Source organism: Ziziphus jujuba, chromosome 10 (genome assembly GCF_031755915.1).
Source record: "Ziziphus jujuba cultivar Dongzao chromosome 10, ASM3175591v1".
NCBI lineage: Eukaryota > Viridiplantae > Streptophyta > Magnoliopsida > Rosales > Rhamnaceae > Ziziphus > Ziziphus jujuba.
Window position 1 is genome coordinate 6,339,056 of NC_083388.1, and position 6,000 is coordinate 6,345,055.

Consider the following 6,000-nt stretch of genomic DNA (forward strand, 5'->3'; position numbering starts at 1 on the left):
GCTAATCCAAGTATCCAATCCGTAAATAAAAACAGTCACTTTGCTTTGAACAGTTTAGAATTGGGAGTTGTATTGAATTGTATAGCTTTGTATCCTCTTTTCCGAGATGGAAGAGTAACTACTCATTTACTTCTTTCAGCTAATTTATTTCATTATAATAAAATCTCTTAATAGATCGTAATTATTAATTTTGTATATATATATATATATATATGTATATATAAGATTTGGAAGGGGTGGTGGAGGAGAAGAAAGAAAAGGAATGATGGGGGAGTGTGGGGCAAAATGGTAATTGAACGAGGAATAAGGAAAATGGGCACATGGATAAAGATAGGAGGAGAGAGTGAGAGCCAAATAGGTCAGTGTCGGACTCAAAGGGCAAAAAGCAAAGTTTCATCACTTCTTTCATAAAATGGACTTGTGGATCCCACTTATTTCTGAGAATCCCTCCTAGAATGTTTTGCCTATTTCCAATATAAAATGTACAGGTTGCCTTCACCCAAAAACAATAACAAATCGGGTGGGGTTCTACCTCATCAACTTGAAGTGGCTTTTAGCCAAAGTACTCGAAGTGCACATTATTTTATATTTTGATTTTTGTTTTTTGTTTTTTTTCCTCGCTTCGATATTTTATATTCGATTTGAGGCTGATAGTGGTGGAACGCAAAACTTATTTTCCTAACAGTCAACATTCGTCAAATTAACAGTGCCTTACTTACACATTCAAATCTAACTCATCAAACTATATATATATATATATTTCCTTAAAAAAAAAAAAAAAAAGAACTAGGGTAATTCACACTATTGGTTTCTCAATTATATCCGTATTTGTATCTTGGCCATTCAACATTTTTGTTTTGGGACTTTGATCTCTAAATTTCATAATCTAATGCATTTTGATTTTTAAATTATTTTTTAATCCAATTTCTGAGATATATAATATATTTATTATAACAATTTTGATTTTTAAATTAATTTTAGATTTATTTTTTACAGTTTTAAAACATGAGAGCTCTTTTTTACTATAAATGATATGATAATTTAAAATTTCCTCTCAACATATATAATAAGGTCGGACATGTAAATTGTATTGTATTGAAGCAGCAAAAAGTCAAGTAAAACTAATTCAATTACTATACTTTTTAGATCAACACCCATAAAATTACGGATTCAAAACACATCTCCATCCATTTTTAAATTAAAAATTATTGTAATGATTGAAAAAATATATGGTAATTATTATTATTATTGGTAGTAAGGCTAAGGAAAAGGAAAAGATATGATATAATAATAATAATAATAACAATAATTTGTTATTATTATTATTATTATTATTATGCACGGGTAAGGTATTATCTTGTTGTTTCATTTAAAAAAAAAATTATACTATTTGTAACCATTGATGATAATCATATTTTATATGGTAAATTTTAATTGAAATATTTAATTTTATTATTTTATTTTAAAATTCTAAAACTAAATATTTTAATAATAACTATTTAAATTGTCATTTGATATAATTTTTTTAATTAACTTAAAATGACTAATGTTGCAAGATTTCTAATATCCTATTATCATGCCGGTTTGATCAAAGACTGATTCTATATTATGCATCTATCTAGCTTTTTGTTTTTCACCGTAAACGACGTGAGAGGGACTGGTGAGAGAAAGCAAAATGCAGCAAAACTGGAAGAGTGTTGAAGATAAACAATTATAATGCTCATTGCGGCTTTTACAACACAAATTACATGAATAATATATTTTTTTGTTTTTTGTTATTTTATTTTATTTTATTTTAATATAGTCATATTCATATGGTGACACACATATATTTATGTTAGGAATATATCAATTACGGGATTTTTGGCATTGTTGGTAGCAATGTCAATGAGGCAGGTGGGGATTGATTTTTTAAATCTCATCCCCTTTCTTGGGACTGTTTTTTAATTTTGTTTCCATGTTTTTCTTGATTCCTTAAAAGTACGGTGAGGATGAAGATTTTCCAATTGAGAACGAGCCAATCCCATTCCCCATGCCATCACCCCGTGCTCTTTGTTTTTTTTTTTTTTTTGGGGGGGGAGGGGGTAATTGGCAGGAATTCCACTAACTTGACCCATTTATGATATACTTTTTGTGTTTTTTGTTTAAAATTACATACAAATAATTTTCTTTGTTAATAAAGTGTTTAAAATACAATAAAATATATTATGGTCAAAATATATATTTAAAAAATACAATTCAATAGTTTAAAACTCCAAATACATAAATATGAAATTTGTAAAAATACATACATGATAAAGTCATACATTTATATTTGTTCTGTAAGTTCAATTTCTTTCGCATCATTAGTCATTCTATTTTCCGTCTAAAGTTCGGTTAAGTAGGAGGAACAAAAATGCAAATACAAAATAGTTATGGGACTTGAGATGCAATCATGCAAGCACTAAAATAGCCAAAAAAACTGAACAGAAATTATCAAAATTAATAATTATTTAAAAATATAAGAAGTTATATTTATTTTATACAAAAATATGAGAAATTTTGAATAATTTGTAAAAATTTTGAATATATATATATATATATTTTTTAAAAAAACGGAGATAATTTTTTTAAAAAATCTATATAAACTATATTTTAAAAATTTTATTCACCAAAAGATTATAACGATTTTAAATTTTTTATATTTATTTTTAATTTATATTCTTTTTAAAAAATTTCAAAGCTTCAGTATCCAATTCAAATTTTTAAACATAGTTTTGTATGAAAAATATAATTTATTTTATTTTTACTTCCTTTTTATTTACTTATTTATTGTAAAAAAAAATTTATTACAATAAAAAATTATAACATTTTAATATCTAGTGTTTTAATTTATATTCTCTTAAAATTAATTTCGAACTTTAAATATTAAGCTAAATTTTTTTAAAATATTTTTTTCGTATGAAAAATATAATGTTTAATATTTTACAAATCTTTCAATATTTGTTAATTATTTTTATAATATTTTAAACAAAAATTATTATATTTTTAAAGAATTATTAATTTAAAAAAGATTTTTCGTACATTAAATCCCATAACTATGTCTAATTTACACTCTGGTCCCTCTTTACTTAATAAAAATTTAGATGGAACATGGGGAAAGGATTGAGGGTGCAAAAGAAATCAAACTTACAAATATACCCAAAAAAAAAAATCATGGTCAAATGTGCAAAATACATCAAAAATAAGGAACCCCAATGCCAAAAACTGTAGTAAATAGGGATAGTGGAAATAAATAGCACCTTCCCAAAGACCTTTTCCAATGTCAAATTATGTGATGAGTAAGGATAATTAGGTTGATAAACCTTTCATACCTCTTACCTTTAAAGTTGCGGGTTTTGAGCCACCTGATCTCCCTTCATTCATATAGAATTATTGTAATCCCAATCGAAAAACTAATAAATAAATAAATAAATAAAAGTCAAATTATATTCCAAAAGACGATAATACCCCATTGCCCCTATAGTTAATTCTCACATTATTCCACCAACAATACCCTACATGTGTAATTTTGCCATATTTTGGCCCCATTTTTTATAACCATATTTTGGCAATGTAAGCATAAAAGTTAATGGTTTATATGATTTTAATTAATACACAAAATATGCCTAGAAAGTTTGTAATGTTGAGGAGACCTTTAAAAAAAAAAAAATGGGAGTGGATTTTTTGTGGTTTAGTAATTCGTTCTTTTTTTCAGTATTATTTTTCTAAAAGAGTAATTTTAAAAATTTTAAAAAAGAGTAATTATGATAGGTCCTATGTGATCTACTATTCTTCTCCAAGGCTAAGTTGCTGTTGTTAGGTCGAAATTCTTACCTAGCTAGCTATCAAAAGATAAAAAGAAAAGGCAATCCAGTTTTTCAATTTGATCATATGATGATAGTGTTCATATGATCCCCACGTGAATAGCTACCCACTTTTTCAATTTTACAAAAAGAATAATAATAATAATAATAAATAAATAAATAAATAATAAAAAAGCAAAAAGCTATCCAGTTTTTCAAAACCCTTTTTCTTCTTTTTGCCAAGAGTGTCCAATTTTCCAATTTCATGATTATGTTTTAATTAATTAAGCACCCTGTCTCTTTCGTTTTTCATTAGTTTTATAAGGATTTTTTTACTTTATTTTATTTTTTGGCTGGAAACCCAAAAACGAAAAGAGACAAAAGGACAATAAAAGGAAAAAAAAAAAAAAAAAAAAAAAGGAAAGAAAGAAAGACAGAAAGTTCATAACCTGTAATTAGATTGATGAGAAAACAATTGATTATGTGATAACTGATAATAAATAAAGACCATCAATAATGCTTTCACTAATAGGATAAAACTTAGAAAATATTCAAATTGAATTCCTCATTTGCGCGTCCAATTCTCTCATTTTTATACATGATTTAAATCAATTAAAATTTCATAATTAATATATAATTATACACAACAAGTTTTTTAGTTTGATAATATTATACTAATGTTGCTAATAACAACTGTTGGAATTGCTTGCATTTGTTTAATTGAGGTAATTTTTTAATTAAATTTAATGATTAATCTTATACGTTTTTAATGTTGCATAAACATATTGGTTTGCTAAAAGAATGATTGTATAAGTGTATGCACCTTTGTCTTTTTCCCCATACCTAGTTGAGAAATAAACTACTTGAGAGGAACTGGTGAACAAGAGCAAAATGCAGCAGAACCGAAGAGTGTTGAAGAGAACATTTGTTATGCTTGGACCGGTTTTTTGTTTTTATTATTAATATATATATATATAGATATATATATATATATATTTTTTTTTTTTTTTTGAGATAGTCATATTCATGACAATGGATATAAAATTCATGTTAGGAATATAGTACGCCCCTAGCAAACACCTTTCTCAGAGTCAAATTATGTTTTAAAAGACGATAATACCCCATTGCACCTACAATTAATTGCAATAATATTATTCCACCAACAATAATAATAATAATAAAGTTTATTTTTTTGCTGAAAATATTCTAAAAGTTAATTATGGAGACATGCAAAACATTTTCTGTTTTTTTGGTAAAAGTACAAAACATTTGTTATTATCTGTAAAAGATTTTTTTAGTAGTTCCTTGCCAAATTTTGGTCCCTTTTTGGATGTTCTACTAGGCCATCTGTTATTGGCAATGACTAAAATATATTTCTTTGAAGTTAGGATAAACCTATCGACAATTATTGTGGTGGCCGAGTTAATTTAGTATCCTGCTCCTTTTTCTCTCTCATCAATTATCACCTTGAAACTTATAATTTTTAAATTGTATGGAATTGATGTTTATTTATTTATTTTCTCTCATTTTCTTTGGACTTCATTATAAAATTGCTGAAATTAAGCAACACCAAGAAAACGGAATCCTCATTTTCATTCTTTTCACCAGTCCCAACCAAAATTTCAATAGAGTTGCTAAAATGATTGAATTTGTATCTCTTTCAATCTTCTCATTATTTTTCTTCTTCATCAACGTGGAAAGAAAAAACCTTGAGAAATTTCAGCGGTTGAACTTTATGTCACCTGACAATGTCACAACTGAGCTAGTATCAAATAATACCAAAATAGTGAAGAAAATATTCAAATACCAGCAGTTAGCAAGTGAAATACTAATAATAGTTAAAATTGAATAGTAGTACCCTAAGTTTTACCACATCATGTTGAATATGGCCCATATAATATTATTAATCTATATTATAATGCTATATTGAGCTATAATATAAAACACATTTAAATCAATGAATCGAATCTGATATAATCTGAAATAATAATAATAATAATATTTATAACCACAGAGAGGTTAATTGATCAAAAGCTAGCATGCCAAAATGATCATCAGACATGATGGTGCACCAAAAGGTCTTAGAAGTTTTGTTAGCTAACTCTCAAAACCACGTGCCCTGACCTAACCCACCCAAATGTAACCCATATCGTGGTGGCTTTATAATTCATGCTTT